Raw genomic sequence first — 23,940 nt, forward strand, 5'->3', positions numbered from 1 at the left:
AAACAACGTTTATCAGATTTGTGAAAGAGGGTAATTAACTTAATGTTTATGTATGTCAATTTCCTCTTTTGTAAAATGATGATAAGAAATATTTATTTATTTTCATAGGTATTAACTGAGCAGCTACTGCATAGTAAGCACTGTGCTTAGTGAGTGTGTGGTACTATAGTTGCAAAATGAATATTATAAAACATGAGACAAATAATTATATAAACTAAATTACACATGATAGAGGATTTCAAATTCTAAAACAAAATGAATATGGTAGCTACTTTTCTTTTTTTTTTCTTTTTTTTTTTTTTTGTGGTACGCGGGCCTCTCACTGTTGTGGCCTCTCCTGTTGCGCAGCACAGGCTCTGGACGTACAGGCTCAGCGGCCATGGCTCACGGGCCCAGCTACTCCGTGGCACGTGGGATCTTCCCAGACAGGGGCACGAACCCGTGTTCCCTGCCTCGGCAGGCGGACTCTCAACTGTGCCACCAGGGAAGCCCCCTATTTTTTCTATTTTTATTTGGAGGTTGAATTATTTTCCATCCTTGAAGAGAACATTTCCAAAATAATATTGAAAAATTGAAATTAAAGTATGATGGTAACATTATTAATTTCATTATACAAAAAGGAGCTTTAATGTTTATAGTAAGAACATTACATAAAAAAGGGAAAAATACAAGGTTAAAAATGTATAACCATACATTAATGTTAGATTATTACTTTTTTATTTATACATTTAATTAATGCTTATTAATAGCCATGAAAAGACAGTATGCTGGTAACCATGAAATACTGAGAGAAGAGTAAAATTAAATTATATAATGGTGGCTGTCATTTACTAATGGAATTTATATATTAGGCACAGTGATAAGTGCTTTAAACCAGTTATCTCATATAATCCTCTCAACAGCCCAGTAAGGTTGGCTGTCAGTGTATCTATCACAGTGGGCATGAATTTTGGAAGAGAAATTTCTAGATTTCCAGTTCTGTCATTTGTGCAAGTTAATAGGTATCTAAATGTGGGCATGCTCATAAACATATACAAGCCTCATCAGTAAATGTGGGAAAATGACAAATCCCATCTTGTACACATGAAACAATAGACGTAAGGAGATTTGCTTACTTATTATTTTTTGATACAGTGCTAAATAAATGCTATTACAGAAATGTCTCAATAAATGATATCTATTACAATAAGGTAAGCTTATCAGCTCATTTTACAGGTGAAGAAATTGTGTCCCAGAGAAAGTAAATAGTATGGTCAAGGTCTCTCCAGCTGGTAAGTAACAGAACTTGGATTTGAACCAAAGCACACCTGACCCTGTTGTCTGTGCTTCTAACAAGCTCTCCATGTTGCCTTCGTTCTTGACTTTAAGAAGTTTTTAATGTACTTGGTGAGAAAGAAATATATTTGTAATCAGATATTGAAATGAGATTCTTTCTCGAGTTTTAAGCAAAGGCCAAGAACACTACAACAAATAAGGGAAGGTGTCAGATTACTTGAAAGGAACATGCTAAGAGATTATGAAAATTATTCTACCAACATTAGCTCTTCATCTACCTTGATGTTCAAAAATAAAGTTGAAAGGACTGGAAAATAGTGTTCTTTGGGAGAGTGTTGTCAGTAGGCTATATGTTCTCTTATGAAGGAAAGGGGGGTACTTTTTCTCCAACATAAGGTTGAGGGGCTTCAACAGAAATGCTTAGAGAACTTGACATGAGCCTGGGATTTCAGGGGGCACAAAGATAGGTTTTAACTTTATTGAGACAATTCCAAGGGTAAATGGCAGAGGCTAGATGGCTTTTAGATGGAGTAGGTATGATAGAGAGGTTTGCATTGGGAGAACTAACTCGATCAGAACTATGCTGCCTATTGTATTTCTGAAAAGTAATCTCACACAAGAGGACCACCTGGGGGGCAAAGATACCCTACTGAGGCTTTGGGGATAGTGGGGAATCAATAGTAGGCACAACAAGAAGAGTCACATTATTTATACCAAATCATTTTCCATTGGAGTTTTCCAGTAGAAGTTTCTTTGAGGAGGCTTAAAAAATTTCCTATAAGATAATGAGCCTGAAATTGTACATCTGTCATCATAAGCAACCTGAGTCAGATTATAACTGTACCAGCCAAGTTGAATCCTTTTTACCACTTCACTCTCCTTCTCGTATCCCAGCTTCAACTTGGAGGGGCAAGAAATTATAACTGTTTAGTGAATTGAGAAGGACACAGACTAGAACTAATAAAGATATTGACCCTATGTCTCCCTGCTCCAAAAATCACCACTTGAGGCTTCCAACCAGGGGTGGAGAAACTTTCCAAAGATAAGAGCTCAGAATTGTGATATTATATTGGATGGAGCTTAATTAGTAAAATGAGTCTGTTCCTATGACTAAAAGTAATCAGAATATATGGAACCTGTCACAAATACCTTTAGCTAAAAGATAAATAAAACAGGTCAGGAAATATATGAAAATCCATAAATGCACATAGTTCAGAAAAGGATGGGTAGCCACAGACTTCTGGATACATATGAAGTAAGATCTGGTAACTAGTGATATAGGAGATAAAGGGGGAAAAAGAATCCTGGATGATTCTCAAATTTTGAGTTAGTATGACTGGAAAAGAGGTATCAATTATATTAGACCATTCATAGTAAGAAAAAGGAAACAAAAACAGGAATCCTTCTAAATCATGTCTAATATTTAATAGTAAATAGTTTATTCTTCTGTTCAGGTACGGCTCATGAAACTATATATCTTGGTCAGATAATACATGTTTAAAAAAACTCCTATGTACTTGGTTATGTGAAAGGACAGTCAAAACCCTTTAAGCTAGGATATTTTTTTCTCTTGCTAACTTTTACAACAGAAAGGATTTATATTTATATCTACAAATAGATATTAAAATTCTTCTCATGAGAGCACTCAGAATTTGCTTCGTTTCTTATACCCTCATCTTACTGTTCCCAAAGCAGTTTAATACTTCAGCCCGTATGTGTGGTGTCACATACGTTTCATATTCAAGGACCACTTCTAAATTTGGGATTATTTATAGAACTTTATCCTGACATTTTAAGATTCAGACAATAAGTTGCTAACCTAGCAAGACATAGTATGCCCCATTCCTATCAACTAAGCTCCTGCTTCATTCTGAACCTAGTGTTCGGTGCTTACGTTTGGGACACTTAGCACCTTTTTCTCTCCCTGGAATTGAATCCCAGCTCTAACTCTATATCTTCCACCTCATTTGATCTGTCAGTTTGGTTATTATCACTTACATGTATTACAATAACCTTAACATATAAAAAGCTGTTGCCCCCAGTACAGTGTCATGTTGTCAGAATTACTTACAACCAGGGGTTATAGTTAAAATATTTAACATTGAGGAGTCACTGGCATCCATTACTCACAAGGGTTGCTGCCTGGGGCTCTGGAACAGACTCCTGGAATTTCCTTGCTGAGTATATTAACATTGTGGTTGTTCACTTTTATCATCAGGAAGGAGACCCCAGGGAAGAAAACAGGATAACAGAGACATTATGGGTGGAGCGGCATTCAAGGACTTAATGTGGTAACAACTTATATGTTTCATGGATTAACAACTGGTCCAGTCATTCTCGTGCATATAAACTGCATTCTTGGCTAAATAGAAAGTCACACTATTTGAAAGATGATGGAGGTTTGTGAGGGGAATGAGGGAATTCCTGGACTAAAAGCTTGATTTAGCAGCATCCGCTTTGTCAGTCAGTGTCTGACAAATGTTCTTAGCCCACTCTAAAATCTCATTTCTAGAACAATGAATCTGTGAATCTGATACAGTATAGATCTGTTTAAAAGCCTCGGTGGCTCTCTGTTTCTTATGGAACACAAGGCAAATTCATGGTACTGTAATCTAATGCTGTAAACAAAGATGCAAAATATGTGTATCTTTTCTCTACCATTCCCCACCTCGCCTACATTCCAAACACATTTTTGAATGCCTGTGTTTTGATATTGTGTTTCGACAAAAAGATTAATGAGTCTTTGTCTTACAGTCTGTTGAGTTTGACATGTGATTCAATAATTACAGGGCTATGTTATGAGTGTTGATAGTAACATGTCCCAAGTTCTGTGGGACCAGACTCCCTGAACTTGGTAAAGCAGACAAAAACAATGGAGTTGGGAACAAATTTTTTAAAGAGACGACATATGAGTTTATTCTGGATGAATGAGTAGGAGGTGGCCTTCACCGATTCTTGCAGAAGAGGAGAAAGTAACAAAGCAGGACAGACAGTTTACACAGCCACATTAAAACAAGAAAAGTAATTCCCTGCTTGGGAAAGAATACACAGCTGGGGAAATGTGAATGGGAGATGAGGGAACCAATCATAAATGACGATTATAATATGCTAAGGAGTTTTACATCTATTTAGTAGGCATTGGGTGCCATGTTCCATAATTATAATCACACCCTGTAAACATCCTCAAAGGCTCCCCATTGCCTTCGAAACTAAATAGCCTGCTAAGATTTAAATTGAGCAAAGTGTATTCTAAAAGTAGTGTGGATTAATGCATTGTGATTATTGGTTTATCTGCCTCCCTTTTAATTCTATGAATCCTTTGAATCCTTTCTATGAATCCTTCTATGAATTCTAGAATTCTGTGAATCCTTTCTATGAAGGAAATATATCATAGTCTCTGAAACCAAGTCATTGCTCAATATTTTGGATAAGTGAATGATGTCTTAAAATCATCAAGCAAAATAACTACAAAAACAAGAATCTTTATGCCTTGTTTCTCCATTCTATGGCCTTATACACTTCAAAGGAAAAGTAAATGTAGTTCCATGATCTATTATTCCTAGCTTCAATGGCAAATGTGATTTAAATATTTAAGGGAATAAAATGACTTCAAAGTTTTGGCCTTAAGAGGTTTCCCTGGTGGCGCAGTGGTTGAGAGTCCGCCTGCCGATGCAGGGGACACGGGTTCGTGCCCTGGTCTGGGAAGATCCCACGTGCCGCAGAGCGGCTGGGCCCGTGAGCCATGGCCGCTGAGCCTGCGCGTCCGGAGCCTGTGCTCCGCAACGGGAGAGGCCACAGCAGTGAGAGGCCCGCGTACAGCAAAAAAAAAAAAAAAGTTTTGGCCCTGATGTAAGTCCCTGTACTCAACTAGTTTTATTAACTATTTTAAGAGAAGATTTACTGTAATAAGATTCCCACTACTAAAATCCAGTTTAATCTAATTTAATCCCAAAGGACACAGTAAAATATTATTAAGTGTAGTCACCGTGCTATACATAACATTCCCATGACTTCTTTATTTCATGTACCTTTGGATCCTCCTCACTCATTTCACCCACCTCCAACCCCCTGCCTCTGTTCTCTGTATTCCACAACCACCTATCTGTTCTCTGTATCTATGAGCTTGTTTTTGTTTTTAGACTCCACTTATAAGTGAGATTATATGGTACTTGTGTTTATCTGACTTATTTCACTTAGCATAATGCCCTCAAGGTCCATCCATGTTGTCACAAGTGGTAAGATTTCCTTCTTTTCTTATGAGTGAAATATATATATATGTGTCTGTGTGTGTGTGTGTGTGTGTGTGTGTGTGTGTGTGTGTGTTCATTGATGGACACTTAGATTGCTTCCATGTCTTGACTAACATATATGACGTTACAATTAACATGAAGTGTACATAACTCCTTGAGTTAGTGTTTTAACATTTTTTGGATAAATACCTGGAAGTGGAATGCTGGATCATATGGTAATTATATTTTTAATTTTTTTAGGAAACTCTATACTGTTTTTCATAATGGCTGCACCAGTTTACATCCCCACTAACAGTGCACATGTGTTTCTTTTAATCCAGAACTTTTTATGCGTTATTTCTAGTCTTTTTGATAAAAGCAATTCTAACAGGTGTGAGGTGTTATCTCATTGTGTTTGTTTTTTTGTTTTTCATTGTGGTTTTGATTTGCATTTCTCCGATGATTAGTGATGTTGAGCATCTTTTCATGTATCTGTTGGCCATCTATATGTCTTCTTTGGAAATATGTCTATTCAAATTGTCTGCCCATTTTTAGTTGGATTGGGTTTTTGCTATTGAGTCATATGTGTTCTTTATATATTTTGGATATTAATTCCTTATCAGTTTATTTATTAATTTTTAAAGTTAATTTCTATTTAGATCTCACTATGTGCTGCCCTCCATAAAAAGCGGGTTTAAGTTTGATTTCACTTAATACTTCCAACAACCTTGTAGGAAGCCTGTTAGCCTTTGTTTATGAGTAGAGAAACTGTATCTTTGTTAATTTGTCTAAGAAATCACACTTACATGCTGCAGAATCAGAATCCAAACTCAAGAAATATGGATCTACTGATGGGTGTGCCATATCTTTCCTATACAGTGCTTTCAATTTAAACTGTGTGGTTTCTGTTTTCTTACTTTTGTTGACCTATTTTTTTTTTCTTTAGCTATTATCCATTATTAAAATTGGATATGGTTAATTGTTAAACTTATTTATATTACATCCTTATGGACCACTATTTTTCTTGCTTTACAAGCTAATAAAGGCCTCTGTCAATCACCATACTGACACAAAAAGTAAAAGGCCATGTCATTCAGTGCAGCTTTCTGGACTCATACTATCTCCAGGTAAGAGAAACAGTGGGTTTTATTGTGTACTTTATTTTATATTGTTTTATTTTTATCCAAGAATCATTCATATATTAGTCTTCTAGGGCTACCACAGCAAAATACTACAGACAAGGTGGCTTAAACAACTGAAATTTATTTTCTCACAGTTTTGGAGACTGGAAATCCAAGATCAAGGTGTTAGCAGATTTGGGACTTTCATTTTGGCTTGCAAATGGTCACCTTCTTGTTGTGTCTTCACGTGACCTTTTCTCTGTTTGCATGCATCTCTAGTGTCTCTCTTCTTATAAGGAGAGAAGTCATATCAGATTAGGGCCCTAATCTTATAATTTTGTTTAACTTTAATTACCCTTTAAAGGCCCTATCTCCAAATATAGTCTTATTAAGTGTTAGGGCTTCAACATATGAAATTGAGGGAAACACAGTTCAGTCCATAACAAGGCATACCCTTTAAAAATACCTAATATTATAGTGGGTTTACAATGAATGGAAATTATCTCTGTCAAGCTCTATTCCTCAGGATCAGTTATTTTTAACCATTTTTAAAAATTTTTATTGGAGTATAGTTGATTTACAATGTTGTGTTAGTTTCAGGTATACAGCAAGGTGAATCAGTTATACATATACATATACATATATCCACTCTTTTTTTTTTTTTTTTTAATATTCTTTTCCCATATAGGCCATTACAGAGTATTGTGTAGAGTTCCCTGATCCAGCAATCCTGGGCATATACGCAGAGAAAACCATAAGTTAAAAATATACATGCCCCTCAACATTCATTGCAGCACTATTTACAATAGCCAGGACGTGGAAGCAACCTAAATGTCCATCAACAGAGGAATGGATAAAAAATACGTGGTATATATATATTAACATCTTTATTGGGGTATAATTGCTTTACAATGGTGTGTTAGTTTCTGCTTTATAACAAAGTGAATCAGTTATACATATACATATGTTCCCATATCTCTTCCCTCTTGCGTCTCCCTCCCTCCCACCCTCCCTATCCCACCCCTCCAGGCGGTCACAAAGTACTGAGCCGATATCCCTGTGCCATGCTGCTGCTTCCCACTAGCTATCTACCTTACGTTTGTTAATGTATATATGTCCATGCCTCTCTCTCGCCCTGTCACAGCTCACCCTTCCCCCTCCCTATATCCTCAAGTCCGTTCTCCACTAGGTCTGTGTCTTTATTCCTGTCTTACCCCTAGGTTCTTCATGACATTTTTTTTTCTTAAATTGCATATATATGTGTTAGCATACGGTATTTGTCTTTCTCTTTCTGACTTCACTCTGTATGACAGACTCTAGGTCTATCCACCTCATTACAAATAGCTCAATTTCGTTTCTTTTTATGGCTGAGTAATATTACATTGCATATATGTGCCACATCTTCTTTTATCCATTCATCCGATGATGGGCACTTAGGTTGTTTCCATCTCTGGGCTATTGTAAATAGAGCTGCAATGAACATTTTGGTACATGACTCTTTTTGAATTTTGATTTTCTCAGGGTGTATGCCCAGTAGTGGGATTGCTGGGTCATATGGTAGTTCTATTTGTAGTTTTTTAAGGAACCTCCATACTGTTCTCCATAGTGGCTGAACCAATTCACATTCCCACCAGCAGTGCAAGAGTGTTCCCTTTTCTTCACACCCTCTCCAGCATTTATTGTTTGTAGATTTTTTGATGATGGCCATTCTGACTGGTGTGAGATGACATCTCATTGTAGTTTTGATTTGCATTTCTTTAATGATTAATGATGTTGAGCATTCTTTCATGTGTTTGTTGAGAGTCTGTATTATCTTCTTTGGAACAAACAACCCAATCCAAAAATGGGCAGAAGAACTAAATAGTACATATATTTTTAACAATTTTTGCTTCTAGTTTAACTCATGCTCCCTTCTGAATCTCTAAATAATATGCTTTTCTTGTTTTTTCTTGATATATCAATTTTCAATTGTATTATTTTTACTTATTTGCTATGATCAGTGATGCTTGCTACCTTAACCACATCCCTTTCCCATTTACACCTCCTTCCATTCTCACTGTTCTCAGTTCAACCACTGGTGATCTCAGCTTCTTCAGACATAATATTTATTTTTAAAGTTGAGATATAATTCACATATCTTATAAAGTGTATAATCCAGTAATTTTAGTATATTTATGGGGTGGGGGGGAGTTGTTTGAGGTCCCAAATCTTTGTTAGGTTTCAGTCCCATCGTATAAAGTACCTATTTCTTACTTAGGCATTCAACACACTTGTCACTGCAGAGATACTCTGAATTAAGAAACAGAAGTTGAAACTCTATATCAAAACTTGACCAGTCATTGTATGTGGGCTGCTGCAGGGAGGGCCCACAACTTTGGGTGGCATTCCTCTTTGGTTGGTCCTTCGTTGTTCATAGGTCAGTATATAGCCTCCAAAGGAATACCCAATCATCCTTGTCTGTGTGGTTAGACCACATCCTGCTGAGCTCTGGTTAATGAACCAATGATCCTTACTTTTAGGTAAGAAAAAAATCCCAGGAGGCGTTGCCCATCTCTCTATGCTGACTCTTTTTCCTCTGAACAAAATACAATTTCTGAATGCTAAGTTTCTCCCCTAACTTTTCTCTGCCCCAACTCTGCTACCCTACCCTGGACTCTGTTTCAAAAATATTTTTGCCCTATCAGGGCAGGCCCAATAGCAGGTCCACTAACTTTTAACTTATTATCTATAACACATGATATCTGAGTTGACTTAGATCATCCCCTTTTCTGATCACGTTGCTGAAACCTCCTAACTAGACTTGGATATTTAACACTGGAAGTGCCGTTTTCACAGTAGAATCCTGTTCCAGAGGAGCAGATAAAATCCTGAGTAGTTACCTCAATTAATTTAACAATCCCTGCCAAGGTAAAAGCCTGGAGAGGAGAAAAACAAACAGCAAAAACAACGCATTTCTGATTACTTCTCTCCCCTCTTGCCTCCTCCTCTTTCTTTCTCTACATTGTACCCTCCTGCTACCATAGAAATGGCTTACTTATAAATGGACATAGGCATTATCTTCTGTATTTTTCAAAAAAATTAATGCAATAATTACTCCAGATTGGCCGATGATATGCTTAGAACATATTATTTTTTTTAAAGCATTTTATGCTTTCTCTTTTGATAGAACAGTCTCAGTTTCAAGGTTATTTTCTAGCTTGAAAATCATATTTTTATGTGTCAGAAGCTGAATCTTACTTTGGTGTGGATCTTTGATGATTCCTACATGATAAGTCCTATTTTAAGACCTCACATCATCATCACCACTACCACCACCATCTCCTTAGGCAGATGCGTGCCTTGATCAGAGAAGAGAAAAAAAATCTTTCAGACAAAAAAAAAAAGGGAAAAAAGACAAATAATTTTAAAGAGGTAATGTTATATAGATATGAAACTAAAACTGTATCATACATAAATAAATACATGAAATGCTCAAAGAAGCAAAGTTAAACACATTTTCATAGAACATCAAAAATAATGATGTAAATTGTATATATTCTACTGGGAGGTATACTAAATAGCATTTTTCTATATACATTTGACCAGATGTGGACTACTGTTTATGTTAATATAACTTATATAATACTCAATTGAATAATCTTTAAGATTTCTTTCTAGAACCCAATGCCAATTATTCTAGTAATCACGTAACATAAATTCTGTTTTTGTTGTCTGAAAAACAACTTCAGTATTCCTTGTTATATTTATTGATTATATTGACCTGTTTGACAGAAATGTTTAAAACCGAACTGTTAATAAAATGGAAAAAGCTTTATTTCTAAGATGTTAGAATGCTATATTTCTGTTATATGTTAGATAACTAATGTACCTCAACAATTTATTTTTGGCCATATTTTTTGGTCAAGCTATAAATTTGAAAATAATATCTTCAAAATATTTTAATTTTCTTTTTTAAAATTTATGTAAGTCCCGTTTGGGTCACTATATTTTTAAAAAGATTAAAGATGCAAATTATTTTTGAGTAAGCTAAAATAACAAGAAATATCACAATTGAGAGCTGATTTTCTTTCATAAAGCAATGAGTGATTTGTAACAAGTGAAATAAATGTGAATGTAATATTTCAGCATTCTAAAGCAAATTAAGTTCCAAGTGTTTTACATAGACACAGAACGGAATCATCTTAAACATTATTAAAATCTTGTGTAATTATTGACTAAGTCTGGCAGTGATGTTTTATATTCCTTATTGGATACTGTGTACTTTGAAGGGCCTCACTGTGCTGGATAAATATATATATATATATATATATATATATATATATATATATATAATTTTAGACAGGTAATTTAGGAGAATCACGGATTGAATGCCAAGCCCATTGATGAGCTAGAATAGAATATCATTATTCTTTTGGTAGGTTTTATAAAATAAAATCTATATTTAATAAACAGTTATTATGTGATTGGTATGTACTTGAAAAGTAAATGGAAATTGATTACTTATAGGCAAGATATTAAGAAGTGCCATCACCTGTTTCTGATTGGGAAAATGTTTTAAGCTAATCTCTTGAGTTCACTTAAAATTCTTCACTCTTGGAGAACCACGAATTTTCCTGAAATCAGGTTGGTTGGTTAGCTACAGTGAAAAGAATTTATGAAATATTTGTGGTATTTGTCTAGTAATTTGATAAAGTGTAGAAGAGCTCTTGCAATAATCTTTGAAATGCATTTATTTGGTAGCAAAAATAAGTTTAAGATAGAGTATAGTGAGTGGTTTAAAAATTTGGTCAAACAACTTTTCATAAAATTTTCATAAACCTCATTCTGCATCCTCAGGACATTGCAAATATTGTCTTTATTAAAAACAAAATATCTATGATTATGACTTTATAGCAGCAAACCATTTTCCAATTTAAAAAAAAATAAAATGATTTACATTAGTTTTACAAGTTTGTATTATCAGCTTAACATCCCTACTAAGTAGTCAGCAGAGAAAGGAAGTTACCTCCAAAGCACGTTCCTTTCAACCATAGATTAAACCAAACTTTTTACAAAAAATATCAGCAGAAGAAGCACAAAATCAAAAACTCATTGGACCCTCTAAAGGGTCCAGTTAAGAAATAATGAATCCATGTGAAAATAGCAGTCTTTCTACACATCATATTTTATAAAATTATTGTATCGATTATTTTTAAACATTTCCAGTTTTTATAACGTAACTGATCTAATTTCACTATGAAACAAATGTTTGCTATTCCAAATTAAAAGGGATCATAGATAATAGAAATGCGATTTTTATATTGGCATAAAGATTATAAAAACATTTTGTCACCATTCATTAACATTTGAAAGTATGAATTTATAATTTGTATTTTCTGATGTTAAAATTGGTGTTAACACAGATCTATAGTAATGACATTTTTAAAAATATAGAAAAATTAAACTAACTACTGTGTAGCACAGATGGGCCAAATCAAATTAACAATATTGTAAAGAGTTTCAATTAATTAATTTTGTGTGTGTATGTGATTTTTGTGACTGGCAGCTTGGCAATTTTCAATAAACATAAAACGTGCTACTTTGGTTAATAGGCTGCATGTTGAGGAAATATTGAGACACAAGTCTGAGCTGAGACACAAGGGTAGAATCGTCATTGACTCTTACAGGTCAGAGATTTAGGTCAAAAAATTCCAAGTTATCTTTTCTAATATTGTTAATAATAAAATATTTAACTGAACTTATTAACAAGTAGGTAAATAATTGTTATTTAACATGGGTTTTAGAGGTATAATATGTTATAAAATATTGCTATTGTATGTATTCCTGCCTTGGTGAAATCTATAACTTACTTCACAAGAACATTTTTAAATAAGTTCAGATTTCTGTACAATTTGAGATAGGAAGATAAAGTGAGTTAGAGGAAAATTTTTAAGTGCTCTTTTTGTAGGTAAAAAAAAAAGAGGATAGGTCTAGCATTTTTTCAGTAAAATAAATTTCAAAATGGAAAATTTTAAATTAAAAAAAATCTACCCCAAGACATAAAAATGTAAATATATTTTTAGTCTCTTCTCCTATAGATTTAATGTATTATCATTATGTAATAAATTGTATTAGAGAGAATACTTCCTAAGGAAAGTAATTTTATAACATACTTTCATCAGATTATTTCTTAGTAATGAAGCAGTCTTTTATTTTTCAGTTGTGAATTTTATTCTGAAATTGAAAAATCACTGAGGAATACTTCATATTTTTCTCTCCTATAAAACAAAAGAAAAAGAGTTTAAAAACCACTGGAATATTATATGTGAAAATATTCAGATACTTAAGTGAGATTGATCTTAAATAACACGTTCTTATAAACTTATATGCATTTTGTAAATCTCACAAATACAATAAGAACAGAATTACAGTATAAATATTTTTCAAATTTGCCTAAAGGAGACCTATCCCCCAAATAAAAATTTACACACTGGAAAAAAGAAATTATACCAAAATTATATCACACTTTTTCAGAAAGTACTTTGTTTATGTAAATATGATACTTAGTAATAAGAAAAAAATTAGAATAATATAGAAAGTACCAAGAATAAATTGAAAATTTTCCCAAATATCATCATTTATAAATAATTATTATTTACTTTATAATAAATGCCTGTGCAGACATATCCCCCAAATAGTATCATAGTAAATATATTTTTATATTACTGTGAAATATAAATATGAGTGCATATATATTTTTTACAAGTAATTATAAGGCAAGTAATTGTGTAACCATTATCTAGGAAAAGAAAAGGAACATTGACAGTCACATTGAGGTATACTTATGTGTCACTCACTGATCACCAAACCATCCTACTCCCTGAAAGTTTAACTTCACTGACTTTTTTCATAATTATTTTATTTTCCTTTAGATTTGAACCCCTGCTTATTGACACCTAAATATCAGAGTTAGTGTTTGTTTTGCGCTTATATCTGTGTGTGCATGTGTATATGTGTATGTGTTTCTTTGGTTAAACATTATGTTTGTGAGATTTATCCATGCTACTGTAAGGGGTTCATTTTTACTGAAATACAGTACTCCATTGTGTGACCCTACTATGAATTGCAAATTCCTTCTTTAGTTGTTGGATTGATTACTGCAGAAATAATGTATCAAACATTTAGTGAGCAAGATTTCCTGTTTCTCCTATTGTCCCCTATACATTTTAGTTCTTGCTAATTTGATGGAATTAAACAGTGTATCATTGTGGTTTAAATTTATATTTCCTTGATTAATAACAACATGAATGACCTTTTATTTTAATTTATTGGCCACTAGGATTTTTCCTTTTGTGCTGTACCTGTACAAGCCTTGGAAACATTGATCTGTTGGGCTGTCTTGTTTTGTAGGTGTGACTTTTATACTCTGGATGCTGGGTCTAAAGCATTTACATGTGAGACAAGTATATTCTCTCACCCTCTAGCTTCTTCATTCTCTCTCTAGTTTCTCTTCTTGGGTTAAAAGTTCTTAATTTTAATTTAGTAAAAAAAAAAACCATACTATTTCTTTCAGTGATTTTGCTTTTCTTATCTCATTTAAGATGTACTTCCTTATGTAACATTTATGAATTGATTTTTCTCTCACATTTAGGTTTTTATCCCACCTAGAACTGATTTTTGCTTCAGATGGGATGTTAAAGATCAATGTCTTTTTTCTTTTTTTTTTTTTAATGACAAAGCCAGTGTCAGTTGTAAAAGTCTTTTTCTGTTTCCAACTCATCTAGCCATATTTGTCACATATTGAGTTTCTGTATATTCACACATTTGTTTTAAGTTTCTGTATATTGGATGCTATTTTAAGTGGCATTTTATTTTCTAATTGGTTTTGTAGATGTTTAGTAATATAACTGATTTTTCTACATTAACCTTCTACCTAGCAACCTTGCAGAAGTCACATTAATTCTAATAATTTACCTATAGAAATGTTGAAATTTCTATATGTATAGTAATATAATCTGTAAATAATAAAATTATGGTTTTGTTTTTCTTTCTAGCCATATACTTTGCATTTTTTTTCCTTAGCTCATTTCATTGACAGACATTCCATTCCAAGCTTAATAGACATGGTGAAAGTGACCACTCTTATCTTGTACCCAGACTCAGAAGGACGGTTCAGTATTTGAACTGCTCTAGGTATTTGTAGTCACTTACAAATAATCAAATTAAAGAAATTTTATGTCATTATTAGTATTGTTATAAATGGATCACAAATTTAATAAAGACTTTATTGCATCTGTTGAGATGATAATGTATTTTTCTTCTCTAGTTGCATATAAATATATACACACATTTATTACAAATTTATAATAGCATATATAAATATCTTTTTATATATATTCATATATACACATAGAAATACACACACACACACACACATTCCTGTTATAAAATATTTCTCAAATCCTCTTTTATTGCTTCTTATTTCTTTAATCAGGAATGGGTATTAAATATTTTACAAAGCCTTTTCAGCATCTGTGCAAGAAATTACATGTGCATATGTGAGTTTTTTGTTTTTGTTTTTTTCCTCTAATGCTGCATGTTAATAATTTCTGAATATAAAGCTATATCTGCATTCCTGGTATAAGTAAATGAATATTTACTATTATTTCATTTAGTATTTATTTTTTATTTCTATTGATATGAGTATTTAAGACTATGCATTTCCTTCTGATTATTTCTTTACATATCTCATACTTTATGTGTTACTTTTTAATCATTTAATTATTTTTAAATCATTATTATTATCATTATTATTATATTTTTAGTGGTTCTTTTATTTTGGTTTGCATTTCCTCTTTCACTAAGAAATTATTTAACGGGAAGATTTTTTTTAAAACCTCTGTGTGGAATGAACTGTTTTTAGATTTGTTATAAATTAATTCAATTTTTATCACATTAGAATCAGAGAATGTTATTTGGATTATTATTATTTTAAGAAACCTGAGATTTTCTTTGTGGTCTAATATATGATAAATTTTTGGAAAACCTCTATGTGCATTTGAGGAAAAGATACATCCTGTGGTAATAAGATAATGTTTTATGCATATTAATAAGATCGACCCTATTGATTTTATTGTTTAGACATACTATATCTTCACATATTTTTGCCCATTTCATCTATCCTGGACTAATAACACAATGAATGTATCTCTTATTGTTATTTTTCTCTTATCTGATTTTATTTTTGGTTTTCAGTTAATTATTGTTTGTATACTTAATATTTTTGGTTAAATGTCATACATTTTGTGTAGAAAAAAAAGTAAGAATAATATGAAGGCTAGAGGTTATTCTTCTCTATAGAATATTTACTGCCCTTCTCACAGGCAGATCAATTAACAGCCCTACACAAGGATTCAATTGATTCTAAGCTAAACTTCAGTGTTGCAAGCACTTGTCTATTTATAATTCTCCCTCATTGGAAGAATGTAATCCACCAGGTCCTAAGAGGAAGGCTGGGATATTCACAGAATTCTTTGAACCTTGTAGGCCCTGAACTCCCATTGTGTCTCCTCAGTGTTGGCAGTCTTCTAAGACTTCTGCCAGTGCTCTACTTGTCACCCTTTCCTTCTCCTCAGATTCTTAGGTTCTTGGACTTCACCTTTGGATTGGCAAATACCTCAGGAGAAAAGATGGTTTCAAGAGTCAGATTCAACATTTTGGTCTTCTGTTTTACTCAGAGTGTTGACCTCACAAGTCCTTGTGTCTTTAGTGGCTTTCTGATAATTTCAAATAGACATATTAAACATTTGTCTGGTTTGTTGCTTGTTAACAGTGAGTTGGTCTGAAATAAGCTGGTCCATCATTGTCACATGTAACACCTGTTCCATTTTAAAGGAAAACATTCAGTTTTGAATAAGAATTCTCTTTTCTTATTTATCTTTTCACTTAATTTTAGCAATGAAATATTCATTTACAATGTGTTCTGTATAAATGCCTATATTTGGGGAAAGATTGCTGCCTTGACAATTCAAAATCTTTCCAAGGAATTCTTAACGATCAAGAAGAGACAGTTAGGGTAGAATTTTCATTATCAGTTTCTTATACTTTCATATTTTTATCAACAAAATGAAAAATATTAAATGCATGTTATATTGGTAAGTTTGTTTTCCCCAAGTTTCTAATCTTAAGGATGTAGTACTCTACTTACCATCAATAGATATTGCCCTGGTCTGTGTAGCTTCGAGTTATTAATACTATAAACTGAGGAAGCAAAGCTTTTTTTCTTTTTCTTTTAAGCCATATCTTCTGTAAAATATTTATTACAGCTAAGTTCAGAACTAAAACAGAAGACACAGAGGTTCAAGATGGTGGAGTAGGTGGACATGGAGTTCATCTCTCTCCACTGATGCATCAGGAATACACTTATAGATGCAATAATTCTCACAGAACACCGGCTGAAAAGTAGCAGAAGACCTTAGACACTGGAATGGACTATTAAGATCCCTGCATAACTGGGTAGGACAGAAAAAAAGAAAGGAGAAAGAGGAGGAGAGTAAGCAGGATGGGACCTGCACCCTGGGGCAGAGGAGCTGTAGGGAAACCCTCTCTCTGATGGAGAAATTGATTGGGATGGAAGGGAAGCATTTGAGGCTGTCAGAAGAGGGTGAAGCAGCTGATCTGTGGCAGATGGGACAGAGAAATACACAGATGGTCTGTACCACGGTCCTATGTACCCTGGATTGGGAGGTCTGTTCACAGGTGTGCAAGGAGGCTGGGAGATGGTGCATGAGGATTGGAGATCAGGCCCAAAGTGAGAACTACTGTTGACTGTGGAGAGATGGACTGAGGGGATGAAAGGGAATAAATCCACAGCAGGGAACGGCTATGGAGAAAGACTGGACTGCCATGGAAGTGGGCATTATTGCTGAGTCACACACAGGGGGTGGAGGCACTATGGTAACCTCTTTCTCCCCACATGCTGGCACCTGCCAACAGCAATAAAAAAAAGCCCACTCAGGCCTGGCTATTGAGTGCCGGCTGCTGAGCAATAAAAAACGCCTCCTCAGGGGTGGCTCTCACACACCAGCTGACAGGCCAGAAAAAACAGGATCAGGGCTAGTCTTCATAAGCCTTATGCTGGGCCCCAGAAAAGGCCCTCACTAGGGTCATATCTCTTGTTCCCATGGCTACTGGCTTCTCTACACATTTGGCGCTGCCAGGGCTTCTGCGATCCAAGCAGTCATAACACCTCTGTGCCAGGTCTTCATAGGGGCAGACCCAAGAGCTCCAAAGCAACCTCAGTACCAGACTCCTGTGGGTAGACCACACAGAGAAGTGGGGATAAAACCAAAGCTAAACCACAGGGACAGGGTGACTAAGGAAGAAGATCAAAAATGTTTCCATCAGCTGTACAAGCTGCAGATTAAATCCCTGCAATCAGCTAGGTAGACTGTGCGTCTATGGAATATCTGAGTAGACAATGAGTGTTCCCACAAATGAAAACAGTCTAGCTCTGGCAGCTGTGGACTTTGGGGGCAGCACACACAGGAATTGGGCCAGGTCAGAGTCTGAGTGGTCCCACAGGGCCCACAGCAGGTCCAGAGACCAGCCCAGAGACAGAGGAGGGTCTCTTGGGGAGACAGAGGTGGGCTGTGGCTCATGGCATGTAAGGTCACTTACAGCAGAGACCCCAGGGAAACATAATTATTACTATTAATTTTATTATGTTTTGAGTCATTCTGTTGTTGGTTCTAACTTCCTTTCTTTGGTTTCTTTTCATTATTTTTTGGTTGTTTGTTTGTTTGGTGATGTTGTTTTAGTTTTTTTCTTTTTAGTCTCTTGGGATCTCCATGTTTTGTAACATCTTTTATTTTTAGTTTTTTAATAAATTTCTATCTTTACTTTGCTTTTCTGTGGTTCTGTTTCCCTTATTTTTTCTTCTTCTTTAATATATTTTTATTTTTCTTTAAAAAGATATTTCCATTTCTACTTGCTTTTCTGTTGTCCTGTGTGTTTTCCGTTTTTATTTTATTATTATTTTTTTAAATCATTTTTATTGGTTTGTTCTGTGTCTTTGTTTATTCTTCAGTTGGCATGCTGCTTTGGTTTTGTTTTTAGGTTATGTGTTTCTGTTAGTTTAAATCCTAATTGTTTGATTTTGTTTTTGAGTTCTTCTATTTGTCTGGTTTTTCTCTTGCTTTTTGTTTTATTCAGCTCTGTTTTTGTTTTTTTTACATGTGGGTGTTTCCTTGTTTCTGTTTTTGTTTGATTGATTTTGTTTCTACAATTTCTCAGGGTTTTTTTTTTTAATATTTTCTTTTTTTTTTTTTAATTTGTTTCTATGTTGCCTTGCTGTTGTTCTGTCTTCTTTCCCCTTTCTCTTTTGCTTTATCATTTTCATCAGTTGGTTTTGTCTCTTTGCTTCATTCTTCAGTTGGCCCTCTGGTTTTGTCTTTTCCTTTTGTATTTTTGTCAGCTTTCTTCTTAGTTGTTTGATTTTGTTCTTGGGTTCTTTTGTTTGTCTGGTTGTTCTCTTGCTTTTTGATTTATTTGGTTCTGTTTTGTTTCTTGTGTGTGTGTGTGTTTCCTTGTTTCTGTTTCTGTTTGTTTCATTATTTTTTACCATTTGTCTAGGGTTTTGTTAGTCTTTTTAAATCACCTTTATTGCCAGGATAAGCAACTTGTGGGGTCTTGCTCCCTTGCCTAGCAGTTAGGCCTGAGGCTCTGGGGTGGGACAACAAAGTCCAGGACGCTGGGCCACTAGAAAATTCCCAGATCCAGGGAAGATTAATCACTGAGAGCTCTCATGGAGGCCTCTATCTGAATCAAAAACCCGGCTCCCCCCAGTTGCCAGCAGCTCCCAATGCTGGACATCTCACACCAAACAACAAACAAGACAGGAACACAAACCCACCGATCAGCACACAAACTATCTAAAGTCATACTAACCTCACAAACCCCAAGACACACCACCTGACATGGTCCTGCTCATCAGAGGGAAAAGACTCAGCTCCACCCAGCAGAACGTAGTTGCTCCCATCAGGAAGCCTACACAAGACACTGGACCAACCACACCACAGAAGGCAGAGAACAGAAGCAAGAGGAAATATGATCTGCAGTCTAGGGAAAGAAGACCTTAAATACTATAAATTAGACAAAATGAAAAGACAGAGAAAAATCTTACAGACAAAGGAGCAAGATAAAAACACACAAAACCAAATAAACAAAGAGGAAATAGGTAAACTACCTGAAAAACAATTCAGAGTAATGATAGCAAAGATGATCTAAAATCTTGGAAATAGAATAGAGAAAATATAAGGACAATTTAACAATGACCTAGAATAAATAAACAGCAAACAGTAATGAACAACACAATAACTGAAATTAAAAACACTCTGGAAGGAATCAATAGCAGAATAACTGAGGCAGAAGAATGGAAAAATGAGCAGGAAGATAGAATGGTGAAAATAACTGCCACAGAGTAGAATAAAGAAAAAAGAATGAAAAGAATGGAGGACAGTCTCAGAGACCACTGGGACAACATTAAGCACACAAACATTCAAAATTATAGGTGTCCCGGAAGAAGAAGAAAAAAAGAAAGGGTCTGAAAAAATATCTGAAGAGATTATAGTTGAAAACTTCCACAAGATGGGAAAGGAAATAGTCAATCAGGTCCAGGAAGTGCAGAGAGTCCCACAGGGGATAAACCCAAGGAGAAACACACTGAGACACATATTAATCAAACTAAAAAAAAAAAATAAACACAAAGAAAAAATATTAAAAACAACAAGGGAAAACCAACAAATAATATAAAAGGGAATCCCCATAAGATTAACAGCAGATATTTCAGCAAAAATTATACAGGCCAGAAGGGAGTGGCAAGAAAGTGATGAAAGGGAAAAACTTACAACCAAGATTATTCTACCCAGCAAGGATCTCATTCAGATTTGATGGAGAAATCAAAAGCTTTACAGACAAGCAAAAGTTAAAAGAATTCAGCACCAACAAACCAGCTTTACAACGAATGCTAAAGTAACTTCTCTAGGCAGGAACCACAAGATAAGGAGAAGACTTACCCAAAGAAACCCAAAACAGTTAAGAAAATGGTAATAGGAACATACATATCAATACTTACCTTAAATGTAAATGGATTAAATGCCCTAACCAAAAGACACAGACTGGCTGAGGGATACAAAAACAAGACCCATATATATGCTGTCTACAAGAGACCCACTTCAGACCTAGGACACATACAGACTGAAAGTGAAGGGATGGTTCCATGCAAATGGAAATCAAAAGAAAGCTGGAGTAGCAATTCTCATATCACACAAAATAGACTTTAAAATAAAGACTGTTACAAGAGACAAGGAAGGACACCATATAATGATCAACGGATCAATCCAAGAAGAAGATATAACAATTGTAAACATCTATGCACCCAACATAGGAGCACCTCAATACATAAGGCAAATGCTAAAAACCATAAAAGAGGCAATCAACAGTAGCACAATAATAGTAGGAGATTTTAACACCCCATTTACACCAATGGACAGACAATCCAAACAGAAATAAATAAGGAAACACAAGTTTTAAGTGACACATTAGATCAGATGGACTTAACTGATATTTATAGGACATTCCATCTCAAAACAACAGGATACACTTTCTTCTCGAGTGCATACAGAATATTCTTCAGGATAGATCACATCTTGGGTCACAGATCAAGCCTTGGTAAATTTAAGAAAATTGAAATGATATCAACCATCTTTTCCAACCACAATGCTCTGAGACTAGATATCAATTATAGGAAAAAAAATACTGTAAAAAAAAAAAAACATGGAGGCTAAACAATACACTACTAAAGAACCAAGAGATCACTGAAGAAATCAAAGAGGAAATCAAAACATACCTAGAAACAAAGGACAATGAAAACATGATGACCCAGAAACTATGGGATGCAGCAAAGCAGTTATAAGAGGAAAGTTTATAGCAATACAATCCTACCTCAAGAAACAAGAAGCATCTCAAATAAACAACCTGACTTTACATGTAAAGCAATTAAAGAAAGAAGAACAAAAAAACCCCAAAGTTAGCAGAAGGAAAGAAATCATAAATATTAGATCAGAAATAAATGAAAAAAATGAAGGAAACAATAGCAAAGATCAATAAAACTAAAAGCTGATTCTTTGGGAAGATAAACAAAATTGATAAACCATTACCCAGACACCTCTGTGAAAAAGGAAGAAGGATCACATCAACAAAATTAAAAACGAAAAAGGAGAAGGAACAACTGACATCTCAGAAATACAAAGGATCATGAGAGACTACTACAAGCAACTATATGCCAGTAAAATGGACAACCTGGAAGAAAGGGATAAATTTACAGAAAAGTACAACCTCCCAAGACTGAATCAGGAAGAAATAGAAAACATGAACAGATCAATCACAAGCACTTAAATTGAAACTGTGATTTAAAATCTTCCAACAAACAAAAGCCCAGGACCAGATGACTTCACAGGCGAATTCTATCAAACATTTAGAGAAGAGCTAATATCTATCCTTCTCAAACTCTTCCAAAATATAGCAGAGGGAGGAACACTCTCAAACTCATTCTAGGAGGCCACCATTACCCTGATACCAAAACCAGACAAAGACGTCACAAAGAAAGAAAATTAAAGGCCAATATCACTGATGAACATAGATGCAAAAATCCTCAACAAACTACTAGCAAACAGAATCTAACAGCACGTTAAAAGGATCTTACACCATGATCAGGTGGGGTTTATCCCAGGAATGCAAGAATTCTTCAATATATGAAAATCAATCAATGTGATACACCATATTAAAAAACTGAAAGGTAAAAACTGTATGATAACCTCAATAGATGTATAAAAAGATTTTGACTAAATTCAACACCCATTTATGAGAGAAATTCTCCAGAAAATGGGCATAGAGGGAATCTACCTCAACATAATAAAAGGCACATATGACAAACCCACAGCCAACATTGTTCTCAACGGTGCAAATCTGAAACCATTTCCTCTAAGATCGGGAAGAAGACAAGGGTTCTCACACTCACCACTGTTATTTAACATAGTTTTGGAAATTTAACCAAGGCTATCAGAGAAGACAAATAAATAAAGCAAATACAAAAAAGAAGCAGTAATACTGTCACTGTTTTCAGATGAAATGATACTATACATATAAAATCCTAAATATGCAACCAGAAAACTGCTAGAGCTAATCAATGAATTTGGTAAAGTAGCAGGATACAAAATTAATGCACAGAAATCTCTTGCATTCCTATACAGTAACAACAAAATTCAGAAAGAGAAATTAAGGGCACACTCCCATTTAGCATTGCAACAAAAAGAATAAAATACCTAGGAATAAACCTACCTAAGGAGGCAAAAGACCTTCATGCAGAAAACTATAAGACACAGATGAAAGAAATTAAAAATGATACAAACAGATGGAGAGATATACCATGTTTTGGGATTGGAAGAATCAACTTTGTGAAAATGACTATACTTCCCAAAGCAATCTACAGATTCAGTGCAATCCCTATAAAACTACCAATGGGATCTTTTCACAGAAATAGAACAAACGATTTTAAAATTTGTTTGGAAACACAAAAGACCCAGAATAGCCAAAGCAACCTTGAAAAAGAAAAACGGAGCTGGAAGAATCAGGCTCCCTGACTTCAGACTATACTACAAAGCTACAGTAATCAAAACAGTATGGTAATGGCACAAAAACAGAAATATAGATCAATGGAACAGGATAGAAAGTCCAGAGATAAACCCACACACATATGGTCACCTTATCTTTGACAAAGGAGGAAAGAATATACAGTGGAGAAAAGACAGCCTGTTCTGTCAGTAGTGTTGGGAAACCGGACAGCTACCTGTAAAAGAATGAAATTAGAACAATTCTTAACACCATGCACAAAAATAAACTCAAAATGGATTAAAGACATAAATATAAGGCCAGATACTATAAAACTCTTAGAGGAAAACATAGGCAGAACATGACATAAATCACATCAAAATCTTTTCTGACACACCTCCTAGGGTAAAGCAAATAAAATAAAAAAATAAACAAATGAGACCTAGTGAAACTTAAAAGCTTTTGCACAGCAAATGAAACCATAAGCAAGACAAAAAACAACCCTCAGAATGGGAGAAAATATTTGCAAAAGAAGCAACTGACAAAGGATTAATCTCCAAAATATACAAGTAGCTCATGCAGCTCAATATCAAAAAAACAAACAATCCAATCCCCAAATGGGCAGAAGACCTAAATGAACATTTCTCCAAAGAGGACATGCAGATTGC

This window comes from Aethalodelphis obliquidens, unplaced genomic scaffold (assembly GCF_003676395.1).
Source record: "Aethalodelphis obliquidens isolate GAN/ISIS:26980383/991018 unplaced genomic scaffold, ASM367639v1 scaffold13, whole genome shotgun sequence".
Lineage (NCBI taxonomy): Eukaryota > Metazoa > Chordata > Mammalia > Artiodactyla > Delphinidae > Aethalodelphis > Aethalodelphis obliquidens.